This window comes from Schistocerca serialis, chromosome 11 (genome assembly GCF_023864345.2).
Source record: "Schistocerca serialis cubense isolate TAMUIC-IGC-003099 chromosome 11, iqSchSeri2.2, whole genome shotgun sequence".
In the NCBI taxonomy this organism is placed as follows: domain Eukaryota; kingdom Metazoa; phylum Arthropoda; class Insecta; order Orthoptera; family Acrididae; genus Schistocerca; species Schistocerca serialis.
Genome location: NC_064648.1, coordinates 134978 through 147182, shown reverse-complemented (window position 1 = coordinate 147182; position 12205 = coordinate 134978).

Below are 12205 nucleotides of genomic sequence, written 5' to 3'. Positions count from 1 at the left end.
CGGCTGGAGGACGATGTATTGAATCTCGACGCAATTTGAGAGTTCTATTGTCATCAGGAGGCGCTGAACGTTACTATTCACTATCATTTTTGCGTCGGATTCGAAAATCTAGACTCACAGGAGAAGGATCATATGGTGCCCGAGGCAGCAACAGACCCTTGGAGACAAGTCGGCTGGAGGCCGATGTATTGAATCTCGACGCAATTTGAGTGTTCCATTGTCATTAGGAGGCCCTAAACGTTACAATTAACTATAATTTTTGCGTCGGATTCGATAATCTAAACTCACAGGAGAACGACCATAAGGTGCCCGAGGCAGCATTAGACTCTTGGAGACAAGTCGGCTGGAGGACGATGTATTGAATCTCGACGCAATTTGAGTGTCCCATCGTCATTACAAGGCCCTAAACGTTATAATTAACTATCATTTTTGCGTCGGATTCGATAATCTAAACTCACCGGAGAACGACCATAAGGTGCCCGAGGCAGCAACAGACCCTTGGAGACAAGTCGGCGGGAGGCCGATGTATTGAATCTCGACGCAATTTGAGTGTTCCATCGTCATTACAAGGCCCTGAACGTTACAATTAACTATCATTTTTGCGTCGGATTCGAAAATCTAGACTCACAGGAGAACGACCATAAGGTGCCCGAGGCAGCTATAGACCCTTGGAGACAAGTCGGCTGGAGGCCGATGTATTGAATCTCGACGCAATTTGAGTGTTCCATCGGCATTAGGAGGCCCTGAACGTTATAATTAACTATCATTTTTGCGTCGGATTCCATAATCTAAACTCACAGGAGAACGACCTTTAGGTGCCCGAGGCAGCAATAGACCCTTGGAGACAAGTCGGCTGGAGGCCGATGTATTGAATCTCGACGCAATTTGAGTGTTCCATCGTCATTACAAGGCCCTGAACGTTACAATTAACTATCATTTTTGCTTCGGATTCGAAAATCTAGACTCACAGGAGAACGACCATAAGGTGCCCGAGGCAGCAATAGACCCTAGGAGACTAGTCGGCTGGAGGACGATGTATTGAATCTCGACGCAATTTGAGTCTTCTATCGTCATTAGGAGGCGCTTACGTTACAATTCACTATCATTTTTGCGTCGGATTCGAAAATCTAGACTCACAGGAGAAGGACCATGTGGTGCTCGAGGCAGCGATATCCCCTTGGAGACAAGTCGGCTGGAGGCCGATGTATTGAATCTCGACGCAATTTGAGTGTTCCATCGTCATTACAAGGCCCTGAACCTTACAATTAACTATCAGTTTCGCGTCGGATTCGAAAATCTACTCACAGGAGAAGTTCATACGGTGCTCGAGACAGCAATATACACCTTGGAGACAAATCGGCTGGAAGACGATGTATTGAATCTCGACGCAATTTGAGTCTTCTATCGTCATTAGGAGGCGCTGAACGTTACAATTCACTATCATTTTTGAGTCGGATTCGAAAATCTAGACTCACAGGAGAAAGATCTTATTGTGACCGAGACAGCAATATCCCCTTGGAGACAAGTCGGCTGGAGGACGATGTATTGAATCTCGACGCAATTTGAGTGTCCCATCGTCATTAGGAGGAACTAAACGTTACAATTAACTATCATTTATGCATCGGATTCGAAAATCTACTCACAGGAGAAGTTCATACGGTGCTCGAGACAGCAATATCCCCTTGGAGACAATTCCGCTTGAGGCCGATGTATTGAATCTCGACGCAATTTGAGAGTTCCTTCGGCATTAGGAGGCCATGAACGTTACAATTAACTATCATTTTTGCGTGGGAATCGAAAATCTAGACTTACAAGAGAACGACCATAAGGTCCCCGAGGCAGCATTAGACCCTTGGAGACAAGTCGGCTGGAGGACGATGTATTGAATCTCGACGCAATTTGAGAGTTCTATCGTCATCAGGAGGCGCTGAACGTTACTATTCACTATCATTTTTGCGTCGGATTCGAAAATCTAGACTCACAGGAGAAGGATCATATGGTGCCCGAGGCAGCAACAGACCCTTGGAGACAAGTCGGCTGGAGGCCGATGTATTGAATCTCGACGCAATTTGAGTGTTCCATCGTCATTAGGAGGCCCTAAACGTTACAATTAACTATAATTTTAGCGTCGGATTCGATAATCTAAACTCACAGGAGAACGACCATAAGGTGCCCGAGGCAGCATTAGACCCTTGGAGACAAGTCGGCTGGAGGACGATGTATTGAATCTCGACGCAATTTGAGTGTTCCATCGTCATAACAAGGCCCTGAACGTTACACTTAACTATCATTTTTGCGTCGGATTCGATAATCTAAACTCACAGGGGAACGACCATACGGTGCCCGAGGCAGCTATTGACCCTTGGAGACAAGTCGGTTGGAGGACGATGTATTGGATCGCGACGCAAAATGAGTGTTCCATCGTCATTAGGAGGCCCTGAATGTTACAATTAACTATCAGTTTTTCGTCGGATTCGAAAATCTAAACTCACAGGAGAACGACCATAAGGTGCCCGAGGCAGCAATAGACCGTTGGAGACAAGTCGGCTGGAGGCCGATGTATTGAATCTCGACGCAATTTGAGTGTTCCATCGTCATTACAAGGCCCTGAACCTTACAATTAACAATCAGTTTCGCGTCGGATTCGAAAATCTACTCACAGGAGAAGTTCATACGGTGCTCGAGTCAGCAATATACCCCTTGGAGACAAATCGGCTGGAGGACTATGTATTGAATCTCGACGCAATTTGAGTCTTCTATCGTCATTAGGAGGCGCTGAACGTTACAATTCACTATCATTTTTGAGTCGGATTCGAAAATCTAGACTCAGAGGAGAAAGATCATATTGTGCCCGAGACAGCAATATCCCCTTGGAGACAAGTCGGCTAGAGGACGATGTATTGAATCTCGACGCAATTTGAGCGTCCCATCGTCATTAGGAGGAACTAAACGTTACAATTAACTATCATTTATGCATCGGATTCGAAAATCTACTCACAGGAGAAGTTCATACGGTGCTCGAGACAGCAATATCCCCTTGGAGACAATTCCGCTTGAGGCCGAAGTATTGAATCTCGACGCAATTTGAGAGTTCCTTCGGCATTAGGAGGCCATGAACGTTACAATTAACTATCATTTTTGCGTCGGATTCGAAAATCTAGACTTACAAGAGAACGACCATAAGGTGCCCGAGGCAGCATTAGACCCTTGGAGACAAGTCGGCTGGAGGACGATGTATTGAATCTCGACGCAATTTGAGAGTTCTATCGTCATCAGGAGGCGCTGAACGTTACTATTCACTATCATTTTTGAGTCGGATTCGAAAATCTAGACTCAGAGGAGAAAGATCATATTGTGCCCGAGACAGCAATATCCCCTTGGAGACAAGTCGGCTGGAGGACGATGTATTGAATCTCGACGCAATTTGAGTGTCCCATCGTCATTAGGAGGAACTAAACGTTACAATTAACTATCATTTATGCATCGGATTCGAAAATCTACTCACAGGAGAACTTCATACGGTGCTCGAGACAGCAATATCCCCTTGGAGACAATTCCGCTTGAGGACGATGTATTGAATCTCGACGCAATTTGAGAGTTCTATCGTCATCAGGAGGCGCTGAACGTTACTATTCACTATCATTTTTCGTCGGATTCGAAAATCTAGACTCACAGGAGAAGGATCATATGGTGCCCGAGGCAGCAACAGACCCTTGGAGACTAGTCGGCTGGAGGCCGATGTATTGAATCTCGACGCAATTTGAGTGTTCCATCGTCATTAGGAGGCCCTAAACGTTACAATTAACTATAATTTTTGCGTCGGATTCGATAATCTAAACTCACAGGAGAACGACCATAAGGTGCCCGAGGCAGCATTAGACCCTTGGAGACAAGTCGGCTGGAGGACGATGTATTGAATCTCGACGCCCTGAACGTTACAATTAACTATCATTTTTGCGTCGGATTCGATAATCTAAACTCACAGGGGAACGACCATACGGTGCCCGAGGCAGCTATTGACCCTTGGAGACAAGTCGGTTGGAGGACGATGTATTGGATCGCGACGCAAAATGAGTGTTCCATTGTCATTAGGAGGGCCTGAATGTTACAATTAACTATCAGTTTTTCGTCGGATTCGAAAATCTAAACTCACAGGAGAACGACCATAAGGTGCCCGAGGCAGCAATAGACCGTTGGAGACAAGTCGGCTGGAGGCCGATGTATTGAATCTCGACGCAATTTGAGTGTTCCATCGTCATTACGAGGCCCTGAACCTTACAATTAACTATCAGTTTCGCGTCGGATTCGAAAATCTACTCACAGGAGAAGTTCATACGGTGCTCGAGACGGCAATATACCCCTTGGAGACAAATCGGCTGGAGGACGATGTATTGAATCTCGACGCAATTTGAGTCTTCTATCGTCATTAGGAGGCGCTGAACGTTACAATTCACTATCATTTTTGAGTCGGATTCGAAAGTCTAGACTCAGAGGAGAAAGATCATATTGTGCCCGAGACAGCAATATCCCCTTGGAGACAAGTCGGCTGGAGGACGATGTATTGAATCTCGACGCAATTTGAGTGTCCCATCGTCATTAGGAGGAACTAAACGTTACAATTAACTATCATTTATGCATCGGATTCGAAAATCTACTCACAGGAGAAGTTCATACGGTGCTCGAGACAGCAATATCCCCTTGGAGACCATTCCGCTTGAGGCCGATGTATTGAATCTCGACGCAATTTGAGAGTTCCTTCGGCATTAGGAGGCCATGAACGTTACAATTAACTATCATTTTTGCGTCGGATTCGAATATCTAGACTTACAAGAGAACGACCATAAGGTGCCCGAGGCAACATTAGACCCTTGGAGACAAGTTGGCTGGAGGACGATGTATTGAATCTCGACGCAATTTGAGAGTTCTATCGTCATCAGGAGGCGCTGAACGTTACTATTCACTATCATTTTTGCGTCGATTCGAAAATCTAGACTCACAGGAGAAGGATCATATGGTGCCCGAGGCAGCAACAGACCCTTGGAGACAAGTCGGCTGGAGGCCGATGTATTGAATCTCGACGCAATTTGAGTGTTCCATTGTCATTAGGAGGCCCTAAACGTTACAATTAACTATAATTTTTGCGTCGGATTCGATAATCTAAACTCACAGGAGAACGACCATAAGGTGCCCGAGGCAGCATTAGACTCTTGGAGACAAGTCGGCTGGAGGACGATGTATTGAATCTCGACGCAATTTGAGTGTCCCATCGTCATTACAAGGCCCTAAACGTTACAATTAACTATCATTTTTGCGTCGGATTCGATAATCTAAACTCACCGGAGAACGACCATAAGGTGCCCGAGGCAGCAACAGACCCTTGGAGACAAGTCGGCGGGAGGCCGATGTATTGAGTCTCGACGCAATTTGAGTGTTCCATCGTCATTACAAGGCCCTGAACCTTACAATTAACTATCATTTTTGCGACGGATTCGAAAATCTAGACTCACAGGAGAACGACCATAAGGTGCCCGAGGCAGCTATAGACCCTTGGAGACAAGTCGGCTGGAGGCCGATGTATTGAATCTCGACGCAATTTGAGTGTTCCATCGGCATTAGGAGGCCCTGAACGTTATAATTAACTATCATTTTTGCGTCGGATTCGATAATCTAAACTCACAGGAGAACGACCTTTAGGTGCCCGAGGCAGCAATAGACCCTTGGAGACAAGTCGGCTGGAGGCCGATGTATTGAATCTCGACGCAATCTGAGTGTTCCATCGTCATTACAAGGCCCTGAACGTTACAATTAACTATCATTTTTGCGTCGGATTCGAAAATCTAGACTCACAGGAGAACGACCATAAGGTGCCCGTGGCAGCAATAGACCCTTGGAGACTAGTCGGCTGGAGGCCGATGTATTGAATCTCGACGCAATTTGAGTCTTCTATCGTCATTAGGAGGCGCTGAACGTTACAATTCACGATCATTTTTGCGTCGGATTCGAAAATCTAGACTCACAGGAGAAGGACCATGTGGTGCTCGAGGCAGCGATATCCCCTTGGAGACAAGTCGGCTGGAGGCCGATGTATTGAATCTCGACGCAATTTGAGGGTTCCATCGTCATTACAAGGCCCTGAACCTTAAAATTAACTATTAGTTTCGCGTCGGATTCGAAAATCTACTTACAGGAGAAGTTCATACGGTGCTCGAGACGGCAATATACCCCTTGGAGACAAATCGGCTGGAGGACGATGTATTGAATCTCGACGCAATTTGAGTCTTCTATCGTCATTAGGAGGCGCTGAACGTTACAATTCACTATCATTTTTGAGTCGGATTCGAAAATCTAGACTCACAGGAGAAAGATCATACGGTGCTCGAGACAGCAATATCCCCTTGGAGACAATTCCGCTTGAGGCCGATGTATTGAATCTCGACGCAATTTGAGAGTTCTATCGTCATCGGGAGGCGCTGAACGTTACGATTCACTATCATTTTTGCGTCGGATTCGAAAATCTAGACTCACAGGAGAAGGATCATATGGTGCCCGAGGCAGCAACAGACCGTTGGAGACAAGTGGGCGGGAGGCCGATGTATTGAATCTCGACGCAATTTGGGTGTTCCATCGTCATTACAAGGCCCTGAACGTTACAATTAACTATCATTTTTGCGTCGGATTCGAAAATCTAGACTCACAGGAGAACGACCATAAGGTGCCCGAGGCAGCTATAGACCCTTGGAGACAAGTCGGCTGGAGGCCGATGTATTGAATCTCGACGGAATTTGAGTGTTCCATCGGCATTAGGAGGCCCTGAACGTTATAATTAACTATCATTTTTGCGTCGGATTCGATAATCTAAACTCACAGGAGAACGACCTTTAGGTGCCCGAGGCAGCAATAGACCCTTGGAGACAAGTCGGCTGGAGGCCGATGTATTGAATCTCGACGCAATTTGAGTGTTCCATCGTCATTACAAGGCCCTGAACGTTACAATTAACTATCATTTTTGTGTCGCATTCGAAAATCTAGACTCACAGGAGAACGACCATAAGGTGCCCGAGGCAGCAATAGACCCTTGGAGACTAGTCGGCTGGAGGCCGATGTATTGAATCTCGACGCAATTTGAGTCTTCTATCGTCATTAGGAGGCGCTGAACGTTACAATTCACTATCATTTTTGCGTCGGATTCGAAAATCTAGACTCACAGGAGAAGGACCATGTGGTGCTCGAGGCAGCGATATCCCCTTGGAGACAAGTCGGCTGGAGGCCGATGTATTGAATCTCGACGCAATTTGAGTCTTCTATCGTCATTAGGAGGCGCTGAACGTTACAATTCACTATCATTTTTGAGTCGGAATCGAAAATCTAGACTCACAGGAGAAAGATCATATTTTGCCCGAGACAGCAATATCCCCTTGGAGACAAGTCGGCTGGAGGACGATGTATTGAATCTCGACGCAATTTGAGTGTCCCATCGTCATTAGGAGGAACAAAACGTTACAATTAACTACCATTTATGCATCGGATTCGAAAATCTACTCACAGGTGAAGTTCATACGGTGCTCGAGACAGCAATATCCCCTTGGAGACAATTCCGCTTGACGACGATGTATTGAATCTCGACGCAATTTGAGAGTTCCTTCGGCATTAGGAGGCCATGAACGTTACAATTAACTATCAATTTTGCGTCGGATTCGAAAATCTAGACTTACAAGAGAACGACCATAAGGTGCCCGAGGCAGCATTAGACCCTTGGAGACAAGTCGGCTGGAGGCCGATGAATTGAATCTCGACGCAATTTGAGTGTTCCATCGTCATTACAAGGCCCTGAACCTTACAATTAACTATCAGTTTCGCGTCGGATTCGAAAATCTACTCACAGGAGAAGTTCATACGGTGCTCGAGACATCAATATCCCCTTGGAGACAATTCCGCTTGAGGCCGATGTATTGAATCTCGACGCAATTTGAGAGTTGCTTCGGCATTAGGAGGCCATGAACGTTACAATTAACTATCATTTTTGCGTCGGATTCGAAAATTTAGACTTACAAGAGAACGACCATAAGGTGCCCGAGGCAGCATTAGACCCTCGGAGACAAGTCGGCTGGAGGACGATGTATTGAATCTCGACGCAATTTGAGAGTTCTATCGTCATCAGGAGGCGCTGAACGTTACTATTCACTATCATTTTTGCGTCGCAATCGAAAATCTAGACTCACAGGAGAAGGATCATATGGTGCCCGAGGCAGCAACAGACCCTTGGAGACAAGACAACTGGAGGCCGATGTATTGAATCTCGACGCAATTTGAGTGTTCCATCGTCATTAGGAGGCCCTAAACGTTACAATTAACTATAATTTTTGCGTCGGATTCGATAATCTAAACTCACAGGAGAACGACCATAAGGTGCCCGAGGCAGCAATAGACCCTTGGAGACTAGTCGGCTGGAGGCCGATGTATTGAATCTCGACGCAATTTGAGTCTTCTATCGTCATTAGGAGGCGCTGAACGTTACAATTCACTATCATTTTTGCGTCGGATTCGAAAATACGAAAATCTAGACTCACAGGATAACGACCTTAAAGTGCCCGAGGCAGCATTAGACCCTTGTAGACAAGTCGGCTGGAGGACGATGTATTGGATCGCGACGCAATTTGAGTGTTCCATCGTCATTAGGAGGCCCTGAATGTTACAATTAACTATCAGTTTTTCGTCGGATTCGAAAATCTAAACTCACAGGAGAACGACCATAAGGTGCCCGAGGCAGCAATAGACCGTTGGAGACAAGTCGGCTGGAGGCCGATGTATTGAATCTCGACGCAATTTGAGTGTTCCATCGTCATTCCAATGCCCTGAACCTTACAATTAACTATCAGTTTCGCGTCGGATTCGAAAATCTACTCACAGGAGAAGTTCATACGGTGCTCGAGACAGCAATATCCCCTTGGAGACAATTCCGCTTGAGGCCGATGTATTGAATCTCGACGCAATTTGAGAGTTCCTTCGGCATTAGGAGGCCATGAACGTTACAATTAACTATCATTTTTGCGTGGGATTCGAAAATCTAGACTTACAAGAGAACGACCATAAGGTGCTCGAGGCAGCATTAGACCCTCGGAGACAAATCGCCTGGAGGACAATGTATTGAATCTCGACGCAATTTGAGAGTTCTATCGTCATCAGGAGGCGCTGAACGTTACTATTCACTATCATTTTTGCGTCGGATTCGAAAATCTAGACTCACAGGAGAAGGATCATATGGTGCCCGAGGCAGCAACAGACCCTTGGAGACAAGTCGGCTGGAGGCCGATGTATTGAATCTCGACGCAATTTGAGTGTTCCATCGTCATCAGGAGGCCCTAAACGTTACAATTAACTATAATTTTTGCGTCGGATTCGATAATCTAAACTCACAGGAGAACGACCATAAGGTGCCCGAGGCAGCATTAGACCCTTGGAGACAAGTCGGCTGGAGGCCGATGTATTGAATCTCGACGCAATTTGAGTGTTCCATCGTCATTACAAGGCCCTGAACGTTTCAATTAACTATCATTTTTGCGTCGGATTCGATAATCTAAACTCACAGGGGAACGACCATACGGTGCCCGAGGCAGCTATTGACCCTTGGAGACAAGTCGGTTGGAGGACGATGTATTGGATCGCGACGCAAAATGAGTGTTCCATCGTCATTAGGAGGCCCTGAATGTTACAATTAACTATCAGTTTTTCGTCGGATTCGAAAATCTAGACTCACAGGAGAAGGATCATATGGTGCCCGAGGCAGCAACAGACCGTTGGAGACAAGTCGGCGGGAGGCCGATGTATTGAATCTCGACGCAATTTGGGTGTTCCATCGTCATTACAAGGCCCTGAACGTTACAATTAACTATCATTTTTGCGTCGGATTCGAAAATCTAGACTCACAGGAGAACGACCATAAGGTGCCCGAGGCAGCTATAGACCCTTGGAGACAAGTCGGCTGGAGGCCGATGTATTGAATCTCGACGGAATTTGAGTGTTCCATCGGCATTAGGAGGCCCTGAACGTTATAATTAACTATCATTTTTGCGTCGGATTCGATAATCTAAACTCACAGGAGAACGACCTTTAGGTGCCCGAGGCAGCAATAGACCCTTGGAGACAAGTCGGCTGGAGGCCGATGTATTGATTCTCGACGCAATTTGAGTGTTCCATCGTCATTACAAGGCCCTGAACGTTACAATTAACTATCATTTTTGCGTCGGATTCGAAAATCTAGACTCACAGGAGAACGACCATAAGGTGCCCGAGGCAGCAATAGACCCTTGGAGACTAGTCGGCTGGAGGCCGATGTATTGAATCTCGACGCAATTTGAGTCTTCTATCGTCATTAGGAGGCACTGAACGTTACAATTCACTATCATTTTTGCGTCGGATTCGAAAATCTAGACTCACAGGAGAAGGACCATGTGGTGCTCGAGGCAGCGATATCCCCTTGGAGACAAGTCGGCTGGAGGCCGATGTATTGAATCTCGACGCAATTTGAGTGTTCCATCGTCATTACAAGGCCCTGAACGTTTCAATTAACTATCATTTTTGCGTCGGATTCGATAATCTAAACTCACAGGGGAACGACCATACGGTGCCCGAGGCAGCTATTGACCCTTGGAGACAAGTCGGTTGGAGGACGATGTATTGGATCGCGACGCAAAATGAGTGTTCCATCGTCATTAGGAGGCCCTGAATGTTACAATTAACTATCAGTTTTTCGTCGGATTCGAAAATCTAGACTCACAGGAGAAGGATCATATGGTGCCCGAGGCAGCAACAGACCGTTGGAGACAAGTCGGCGGGAGGCCGATGTATTGAATCTCGACGCAATTTGGGTGTTCCATCGTCATTACAAGGCCCTGAACGTTACAATTAACTATCATTTTAGCGTCGGATTCGAAAATCTAGACTCACAGGAGAACGACCATAAGGTGCCCGAGGCAGCTATAGACCCTTGGAGACAAGTCGGCTGGAGGCCGATGTATTGAATCTCGACGGAATTTGAGTGTTCCATCGGCATTAGGAGGCCCTGAACGTTATAATTAACTATCATTTTTGCGTCGGATTCGATAATCTAAACTCACAGGAGAACGACCTTTAAGTGCCCGAGGCAGCATTAGACCCTTGCAGACAAGTCGGCTGGAGGACGATGTATTGGATCGCGACGCAATTTGAGTGTTCCATCGTCATTAGGAGGCCCTGAATGTTACAATTAACTATCAGTTTTTCGTCGGATTCGAAAATCTAAACTCACAGGAGAACGACCATAAGGTGCCCGAGGCAGCAATAGACCGTTGGAGACACGTCGGCTGGAGGCCGATGTATTGAATCTCGACGCAATTTGAGTGTTCCATCGTCATTACAATGCCCTGAACCTTACAATTAACTATCAGTTTCGCGTCGGATTCGAAAATCTACTCACAGGAGAAGTTCATACGGTGCTCGAGACAGCAATATCCCCTTGGAGACAATTCCGCTTGAGGCCGATGTATTGAATCTCGACGCAATTTGAGAGTTCCTTCGGCATTAGGAGGCCATGAACGTTACAATTAACTATCTTTTTGCGTGGGATTCGAAAATCTAGACTTACAAGAGAACGACCATAAGGTGCTCGAGGCAGCATTAGACCCTCGGAGACAAATCGGCTGGAGGACAATGTATTGAATCTCGACGCAATTTGAGAGTTCTATCGTCATCAGGAGGCGCTGAACGTTACTATTCACTATCATTTTTGCGTCGGATTCGAAAATCTAGACTCACAGGAGAAGGATCATATGGTGCCCGAGGCAGCAACAGACCCTTGGAGACAAGTCGGCTGGAGGCCGATGTATTGAATCTCGACGCAATTTGAGTGTTCCATCGTCATCAGGAGGCCCTAAACGTTACAATTAACTATAATTTTTGCGTCGGATTCGATAATCTAAACTCACATTAGAACGACCATAAGGTGCCCGAGGCAGCATTAGACCCTTGGGGACAAGTCGGCTGGAGGCCGATGTATTGAATCTCGACGCAATTTGAGTGTTCCATCGTCATTACAAGGCCCTGAACGTTACAATTAACTATCATTTTTGCGTCGGATTCGATAATCTAAACTCACAGGGGAACGACCATACGGTGCCCGAGGCAGCTATTGACCCTTGGAGACAAGTCGGTTGGAGGACGATGTATTGGA